General features: G+C 39.8%; 1 long non-coding RNA gene across 1 annotated transcript; it reads left to right on the forward strand.

Annotated features, from left to right (window-relative positions):
- The first annotated feature begins 424 nt into the window (after positions 1-424).
- Positions 425-1,797, forward strand: LOC117951417. Its single transcript, XR_004658182.1, has 2 exons — positions 425-776; positions 1,080-1,797. It is a non-coding gene; the product is annotated as an uncharacterized LOC117951417 (long non-coding RNA).
- The last annotated feature ends 8,302 nt before the right edge of the window (positions 1,798-10,099 follow it).

Below are 10,099 nucleotides of genomic sequence, written 5' to 3' on the forward strand. Positions count from 1 at the left end.
ATCATATAAATAATTTTCATAATCAAATATGTTTGGTAGAAAGCTTAGGGCTGTCAGCTTAACGTTTTTTGTAAAGAACAAAATGTTAATACTGACAATACAAAACATTCTTCTGCAACATTTTGTTTTCCCCACAATATCAGCTCCTGACAACTAAGAATGATTCTTTTAGTTATGTTTAGACGACTCTTGAAGCACATACGTTTTTAATATGAAACTCAGATAAATGTATTCATCATTTTACAACCAGGATGAAGGAAATCCATGGAACTGTTTTTATACCTCTAAGATACCCACAATGGACCCTATCCCTGCATTTAGGGCGTGTCCAACTCAATTTCACTAGTTAAATGTAACACAGGTTTACTTAGTTAGCAAAATAAATAAATTGGTTAAAAGGAAATTAATCAATAAATATGTTAATATGGTTAAAAGTTCATTAAGAACATCTGTAATATTTTATTTCATTTGGTGTGTCATTTCATGAGTTATTTTGTGGTTAAAGTGCATTTTGACTTTTATTTTGAAGGGCACGTCGCTGCGTAACCCAGGTGACCACCAATCATCAATCGTATTTTTCAAAGGGTTTTCTTTGCTGGGAGAGTTATGGTTTCTGCGGAGCGGGCCGCAAATGAAACTTTTGAGAGAGCCAGGGAGGAAGGTGAAAACCTTTAGATGTTAGAAGCCAATTTTGTTGGATTTTTGTGAAGGAGATATTCTACGTACTCGATTTGTCCCTGTGTGGAGACGATTAGTACGTTGGAAATTGGGACTTGGTGAGTGGAAAAACTAAGAAATTGTGTTTTTTTTCTTTTCTTTCTTTAAAAAGTATATGTGCAATGTATTTATGATTTTGCAAATATGTAAAGCCGAGGTAGTGATTTTAAGTTGATTATGGTTAAACTTGAAGCACATGTTGCAAATATAAGCTAAAACCAAACAGTATAGTGCGTCACTGCACTGTGATGTTCGGCAGCCTTTTTAATAACCACAATTGAAATGGGAGTTGGACAATTTTTATTTAAAGCTACCTGGTTATTTATGTTGGTATTTATGCACGTTTTATATTGTTACTATAGGCCATTTAGAGTGGGTTGGAAAAACTTCAACCGACACAGACTTGGAAAACACGAGGTTGAAGCAAGATGGCGAGTCACCCAGTGACCCACTGAACTGTGCAACTACTGTACCTGAGTGATAGCGCCTCTATTGGACGGTGCTCCTAACCTTCAGAACTGGTAGGATTCATCCAACTTCTGCAAATCTGCAGAGGACTCTAAGCAAACTCTGAGTTGCTTATTAAAAAGAAAACGAAGATAGGAGAGAAGAGGACTCTCTTTTCTGTTGGTCCTGTTATTGCCAATTTATTCAGTCTTTTGCTGAATCATTTTAGTTTTATAACCTTTGAATCTTTCTTTTTTTTATGGGTACAACAAATTGTAAATGGTGTTGTTCTATGCTATTTACTTTTATGTAAATGTGAATGAGTATATAAACTACATGTGAATCCTCTAACTCAAAGGTGAACTTCACTGATGTGATTTAGATCAGCCTGAGTTAACTCAAAAGATCAAAATTTTAATTGAATTGATTAAGAACTAATTTGAACTAAACCAAACTAAAAGGGTTGCAACCTGATACTAAAATCTGACATTAAGTCAAAAGTCAGAGGTTAATTCAAAAGGTTAAAACTTAATTACTTAACAAAAAGGGGTTAAGGTCATTTAGAATTGTGTAAATCGTTGTCCAGTGTCTTGTATGTAAGTTTTTTCAATAATAAGCCGGCAGTTAAACTTATTCCCTGGTCTGTGGTCTTTTTACTTTTCCAACATACTGTAATGCATCTTTTGCTCCAGTAGATGAACTTAGTTAAATAATTCTGGTCCATAGAGCATAATTAAGCACCGGTTTCATTATTACTCAGTAATTACCCCACAAAGGTGTTACATAAAGTTTTAATTAGGGCTGGGCAAGTTAACGCATTATTATCGCGTTATTCATTAATTAATTAACGCCGACAATTTTTATCGCTCATTAACGCAGTTTTTATTATTTCTTTATTATTGTAAAAGTTTGTTGTTCACAGGCTTTGCAAATACTGCAAAGTTGAATTTTCTTATCACCGGAGTACTTCCAGTCTGAAATATCACTTTGACTACCAGCAAATCATTCAACGAAGCACACAGTGGTGCGAGGCTTCGGCAGGCTACGTTAGATGCAGCGGGGGGGGAGAACAAAGGAAAGAGACGCTAACAAATACCATAGCAACGTGGACAGCTACAGATCGCAGGCCCAGTAGAGGACATCGGTCTGAGAATTGCAACAATGACGGCAGGTATGAGATTCCCTCAAGACGCACCATCACAAGAAGAATACACAAGTATGAAAAGGAGAGGACTGCAAAAGCGACCACGCTACAACATGTGCACGCGGGACACTTATTGAAGTTGCACAGCAGTGGAATGTGTCAAATAAAGTCCAAGCAGTTGGCACAGATAGTACGAATAGATATGAAATCTGATCGCGGATGCGAGCCTTCTGATCATGTCCCTTGCTTTGCACACGGTCTCCAGCGTCCTGTCACATTGTCTCTGCTTTACAGTGCATTGGACAGTGCCCCTCAGTGTCTCTGCTTAACAGCGCGTTGGACAGTGTCCTTGCGAAGTGCAGAAAAGTTTTGGGGCTCTAAACCCAGTCCAGCAAGGGCTGCAGAGTTAGAGCAACAACAGAACAACGTGGACATAAGAAGGAGTTGCTTAGCAACACGTTCCAACCAGCTGGAATTCATCTCCGGACATGATGAATACATTATGTTTAAGTTGGGATGTACACTAAATATTTTATTTAACTGCTTCTTTATAGACAAAATGCTGGTAAGTTTTTACAGAACAAATGTTACGGCACTTTCGTTCATATGGAGAACATTTAAAAAGAAATTGCACTATATACACTACTTTTGAATTCATTACTTCATTTTGCAATTAATCGCGATTAATCAGGGAAATTATGCAATTAATCGCGATTAAAAATTGTAATCGCTGCCCAGCTCTAGTTAGAATATGTAAAATGTATGCAAATGTCATTTTTGTTGTGTGTGTGTGTGTGTGTGTGTGTGTGTGTATATGTATATAAATATATATACAATGAGGAAAATAAGTATTTGAACACCCTGCTATTTTGCAAGTTCTCCCACTTAGAAATCATGGAGGGGTTGGAAATAGTCATTGTAGGTGCATGTCAACTGTGAGACATAATCTAAAAAAAACAAGTGCAGAAATCACAATGTATGATTTTTTAACTATTTCTTTGTATGATACAGCTGCAAATAAGAATTTGAACACCTGTCCATCAGCTAGAATTCTGACCCTCATAGACCTGTTAGTCTGCCTTCAAAATGTCGACCTCCACTCCATTTATTATCCTAAATTAGATGCACCTGTTTGAGGTCGTTAGCTGCATAAAGACACCTGTCCACCACATACAATCAGTAAGAATCCAACTACTAACATGGCCTAGACCAAAGACCTGTCCAAAGACACAAGAGACAAAATGTTAAACCTCCACAAGGCTGGAAAGGGCTACCTGGAAATTGCCAAACAGCTTGGTGAAAAAAGGTCCACTGTTGGAGCAATCATTAGAAAATGGAAGAAGCTAAACATGACTGTCAATCTCCCTAGGACTGGGGCTCCATGCATGATCCCACCTCGTGGGGTCTCAATGATCCTAAGAAAGGTGAGAAATCAGCCCAGAACTACACGGGAAGAGCTGGTCAATGGCCTGAAAAGAGGTGGGACCACTGTTTCCAAGGTAACTGTTGGTAATACACTAAGACGTCATGGTTTTAAATCATGCATGGCACGGAAGGTTCCCCTGCTTAAACCAACACATGTCAAGGCCCATCTTAAGTTTGCCAATGACCATTTGGATTATCCAGAGGAGTCATGGGAGAAAGTCATGTGGTCAGATGAGACCAAAATAGACCTTTTTGGTCATAATTCCACTAACCGTGTTAGGAGGAAGAAGAATGATGAGTATAATCCCTACTGTGAAGCATGGGGGTGGTAGCATCAGGCTTTGGGGGTGTTTTTCTGCACATGGGACAGGGGGACTGCACTGTATTAAGGAGAGGATGACCGGGGCCATGTATTGCGAGATTTTGGGGAACAACCTCCTTATCTCAGTTAGAGCATTGAAGATGGGTCGAGCCTGGGTCTTCCAACATGACAATGACCTGAAGCACACAGCCAGGATAACCAAGGAGTGGCTCTGTGAGAAGCATATCAAGGTTCTGGTGTGGCCTAGCCAGTCTCCAGACCTAAACCCAATAGAGAATCTTTGGCGGGAGCTCAAACTTCGTGTTTCTCCGCGACAGCCCAGAAACCTGACTTATCTAGAGAAGATCCGTGTGGAGCAGTGGGCCAAAATCCCTTGTGCAGTGTGTGCAAACCTGGTAAAAAAACTACAGGAAACGTTTGACCTCTGGAATTGCAAACAAAGGTTGCTGTACCAAATATTGACATTGATTTTCTCAGGTGTTCAAATACTTATTTGCAGCTGTGATTTGTTATTCATCATTCTCATTTTCTATTTCAGAACTGTCCATAATGTTCATACTGTTCATATTGTAATATAATAACAGAATACTATTTATCCCAGTGTCCTTGCACTATGCTCCATATTTAAATAATTTCAAATGAACTCTTTGACTCATGCCTCTGTATTGTTCTGTTTAAAGTATGTAAATATTGTGTGTATATATTAGTGTGTATATTTCTTGTTTGGGGGTTTTGTATGTGTAAGCACAGTGTGAGCAACAATGCTCCAAAGAAAAATTCCTCGCATTTGTCCTCATACCTGGCAAATAAAGCTGATTCTGATTCTGTTAAAGCTGATTCTGTATCATACAATAAATAGTTAAAAAATCATACATTGTGATTTCTTGATTTATTTTTTTAAATCATGCCTCTAACAGTTGACATGCATCTATGATGACAATTTCAGACCCCTCCATGATTTCTAAGTCGGAGAACTTTCAAAATAGCAGGGTGTTGAAATACTTATTTTCCTCACTGTGTATGTGTGTGTGTGTGTGTGTATCTATATATATAAATATATACAGTATATATATATATATATATATATATATATATATATATATATATGTGTGTTGTGTATTTAAATATTATATATTGTATATGTATGTTGTGTATTTAAATATTTGTGACCTGTAATGCTTTTCCAGAATGTCTGTCATATATATAATGTTATAATGTTGACTTTTCATGTTAAATGTGACCAGAGCTTCACATGTCATGAGGTAAAACCTTCAGATTTCCAACTGTTCTGAACTAGTTCAAACAGGTTTTTTCTACTCTCGGCTCGGTGACACGTAACAATGAGTTGGCCTTCTATAATTGGTCATCTGCTCCAGGTAGGCATGACTGGAGCGTTGTTGTTTCTTTCAAGCTAACATTTTTAACATTGTTGCATGTAGCTAAATGCTAACGGCAGTAAAAGATGTAATCCTGGCTGGCGATGTTGTTTTCTTTTCTTCTATCTTTTTCTATATTGAGAAATGATCAACATACAAACAATTAGAAACAATAAACTGAGACATTGGAACGCTTCCCGAAGCCAAAAGACAGAGAGGAAAGCTGGGAGGGAGGGAGACAAAACAACACATGCAGGAACAGACACACACAGCCTTTATTGGTGTTGTTTTTGGTAGAAAGTGCTGCTGTTTATTCCACTGAAGCCACCAATTGTACGGAGACAGACTGCAACAACAGAAACGCAGATATGGAATCTGACCAATGAGAGCAGACTGGGGATTTTCAGGAGGGTGGACAGGCGCTTCAACAGAGGGTGAATACAGGTGCAGCAGCCATGGGCAGTATGAGGAAAAATAAAGTGTTTTTATAATATTAAACCATGTATACACAAAATATAAATATGAACCTGAAATTATTATTTAATAGATCACCTTTAATCAATGACACTGTCGTTGGCCAGCCAGCACAAACCAGCACCCTGGGTGGGGGCTAATAAGGAGCAATAAGGATGGCAATAACAGAATGATTAACCAGAATATGCACACATTCACATGTCTGTGTAATGCCCGCTGATTTGGGTAACACTTTTTTGTTGTATGGTGTCATAGCAATGCAAACGACTCACACAGTATGTCCAGTCCAAAAACCAATGTGTACCCCGGTTACTGAATAAGTTCTCTACCTCTGTTAACCGGGTTATGAGAACTCTGTTTTTAACCGAGTAAGGTGTTTATATAATGTTTGAGAAATCGGGGTTAATTGCCTTAACCTGAATATACCATGTTGGTCCAAATATAAGACACTTGCTTTTTCCTAGGAAAAAGTCTAAAAAAGCGGGTTTGTCTTATAATCGTGGTGGAACTTATGTTTTTTTAGTAAGAATATTCCAATGTCATTTTTGGCCAAATGTGACAGCCCTGTGACGTATACAGTAGTACTCCACCAACACCTGGAAACACACATGAGCTGTAAAATTGGTGGGGTTCCCCATAATAGTTTTAGTGGCCTAAACCAAACAACTCGTGGAACGTAGGACAAAAATCTCCAGTGTAAATAGCATCAGTCCAACATATGAAAATCAACATGGTTCTGTGGTTACATAGTGAATATGCAAGCTTTAGATCCTCAGTGAAGCTGCCTACACATGATCCACGACAAATCCGCAAGTTAGGGTGCAGAGCATATAGAGGAAAGGTTGAAAAAATTTGAACTATGAGCGCAGCACAATTTTGTGCGGTGTGCTTCACCAAGGATGGTGCAGCGCCTTGTTGGGAAGGAATGGCCAATGCAGAACAGTTTTACCGTGAATCATGTGACGGTGTTTTTAATGTGACTTTATTGGAACAACTTCCAGTTACACTGCAACACGTGTAAAAATAGAACTATAAGAAGGAGAAGTAGTTGAATAGTATAGCTTGTGTTCACTAGTAGTTCAGAGACAATAGTTCAATTTGGTGTAAGAGAGAAAGAATCACTGAACAGAGAGATACACACACAACCATGCTCAACACTACTCAGGACCCAGAGAAGACACACCGAGCCACGCTTACACTTCTACCGACAGCAGGCAGAGCGTGTGGCCACTCAGGATGCACCAGTGACTGGTTTGCCAGCAGCAGGTTCCTGCTGAGAGCAGAAGAGAATGTACTGCTGTCGTGCCAGACAGTGCTGCTGTCAGCAACGTGACAAAGAGAATAAGTAGGTTTTGATTTTTTAGATTTGAGGGTTTCTACAGAAGGGTTGTCGCTAATCACCACAGGGAGTTAATTCCAGAGATTAATGGGGTTTAGAAAAAGGGAGGATGGTACATTTTCTTTTGTTGCAGCTTCACTTTCTGTTTCAAGTGGTTGACAAAGGTGTAATGATAAAAAACCCTGCATGCCCCCCCCCCCTCCAAAAAAAAGCAACAAATACTGAAGAATGCCTTAATAATCACAGGGACTGTTTCATGTTTCTACAATAAAAATGTTTCATGTTTTTACAAAGAAAAATGTATGCTTCAGAATTCAGAAAAAAAAGGGTCTGTGTGCAAGGCGCATGATTCAAAAGGGTTGTACTTAATTAATCATAAGTGTGGTTTGGGCGTAACATGCAATACACACACTAGAATGCCATATCCCATTTCCTTTAAAAGCCAGGCGCGTTTGTACCTTGCTATGATGATGGAAGATTTGCTGAGTAGGAAGGAGAGATCTTCAGGAGAAGAAACTGATCTACTCGTGCGTGAAGTGAAAGCTCCAGTTGCCGCTTGACAGAGAAAGATTAATGATAATAAAACATTTATAAAATGAGCTGTATTGGGTCAGATTGTCTGTATTAATAGTAATGTTATCCCAGGGTTATCAAAGAGTCTATTCTTGACCCACATTCATTAAAGCTATATTAAAGATCAACTATTTCTTAGCATGTTAAATTAATAAAACCCATTTAACTCTTAATAATGTAACTGTCTAATAGTTTGGAATGTAGCAGCGATGTTAGTGGTAGTTACGTATATATTCTATATTCGGCAAAGTGCTTTATAACACAGGAATTCACCCAAAAAAGAAACATTAAGAAATACGTACCTTGGGGTCTTGTTCACGAGTGAGGGGACAATGGAGCGGGAGATTTGTCGGAGAGTTGCAAAGCGGGTGTGGTAGGCTATTACATTCAATTTATCGCACCGTTATGACAAAAAGGGAGCTGAACCAGAAGACAAAGCTCTCGATCTGCTGGTCAATTTTCCAGCGGCCAAAATGGGTTTCCTCAGGAGGGGGGCTGGCGTCTCCCTTAGAGATAGGTTGAGAAGCTCAGTCATCCGTGAGGAGCTCGGAGTAGAGCCGCTGCTCCTTCATGTCAAAAGGAGTCTGTTGAAGTAGTTTGGACATCTGGTAAGGATGCTTCCTGGGGGCCTCCCTAGGGAGGTGTTCCAGGCACGTCCAGCTGGGAGGAGGCCTCGGGGAAAACCCAGGACTGGGTGGAGGGATTATATCTCCAACCTGGACTGAGAACGCCTCAGTATCCCCCAATCGGAGCTGGTTGATGTGGCTCGGGAAAGGGAAGTTTGCTGCCCCGTGACCCCGTACCTGATAAGCGAATGAAGATGGAATGGATGGACTTTCCCCAACCAAGTTTAAACAGTACTCCAAGTGGCCAACCAAGAAAAATAATTCTACAATGACAACCTTTTGACAAGAAGATGAAAGCTATTCTAGCCATTTCCCTGACATTTCTACAACATGTCACATTCTGTCCTCAACCTGCCTCTTTGTGTTCTAAAATAGTCTGCACCTGGTTTGTGGTGCCAAAATCACCAGCAAAAGTGCAACAATACTTACTATCGCTGTTATCCAGTTTCTCATTGTGTAAGCCACCACAAGGTTGCAGCCAGTGACATTAGAAGCTCAACTTCATCACGCTTGTTGTATGGTAGCATAGCAACAACTGCTTGCCAATTACATGCTGTAGCTCGTGTAATTTTCAAAGGTTGCACTCTGATTGCTACCTGTGAGTAGGTGTTCACAGAGAACAGTGTGACACAGTTTGACATTTTCATATTTCTATTCTGTGTGATCCCAACCTCTTCCAGAAGGACCTCAGATGTTTCCCCAACCCGGAGAGTCTCATTAGGAGCGACAAGCACAGACATCTGCACACACAGTCAAACACAGAGCATGTGTCCAAGTGTACATCTGCGCACACACACTTCTTGTGGAGAAGCACAGATGTTCATATTTGCATGTCTGTACACTGTTACCTGCAGGAACAAACACACACACACACACACACACACACACACACACACACACACAAATAGATATACACATTCATTCTGGCAAATGCATTTATGTATGTTTGAGAACAAATGATGACCATATTTGGGCCTTAAAATGCACACACACAAATTTCCCCTGTGGATAAAGTGTTTGATGACAGTAAAGTGGGTAAATCAACTGCAGCACTAAAGTGTCAACATCTACAGTGGTGTGAAAAAGTGTTTGCCCCCTTCCTCATTTCCTGTTCCTTTGCATGTTTGTCACACTTAAGTGTTTCGGAACATCAAACCAATTTAAACAATAGTCAAGGACAACACAAGTAAACACAAAATGCAATTTGTAAATGAAGGTGTTTATTATTAAAGGTGAAAAAAAATCCAAACCATCATGGCCCTGTGTGAAAAAGTGATTGCCCCCCTTGTTAAAACATACTATAACTGTGGTTGTCCACACCTGAGTTCAATTTCTCTAGCCACACCCAGGCCTGATTATTGCCACACCTGTTCACAATCAAGGCATCACTTAAATAGGACCTGCTTGACACAGTAAGGTCCCCCAGAAGATCCTTATAAGCTACACATCATGCCGAGACCCAAAGAAATTCAGGAACAAAGACATGGAACAGTGGTGAACCTTTCCAGGGGTGGCCGGCTGCCCAAAATTACCCCAAGAGCGCAGCGACGACTCATCCAAGAGGTCACAAAAGACCCCTGTTTTGGTGATTGATAAGGACTGTATAAATTTGCTGGTCTTCAAAAGGTGTGGCCACCAGGGGGCATCGATTAGAAT

Source organism: Etheostoma cragini, chromosome 10, assembly GCF_013103735.1.
Source record: "Etheostoma cragini isolate CJK2018 chromosome 10, CSU_Ecrag_1.0, whole genome shotgun sequence".
Lineage (NCBI taxonomy): Eukaryota > Metazoa > Chordata > Actinopteri > Perciformes > Percidae > Etheostoma > Etheostoma cragini.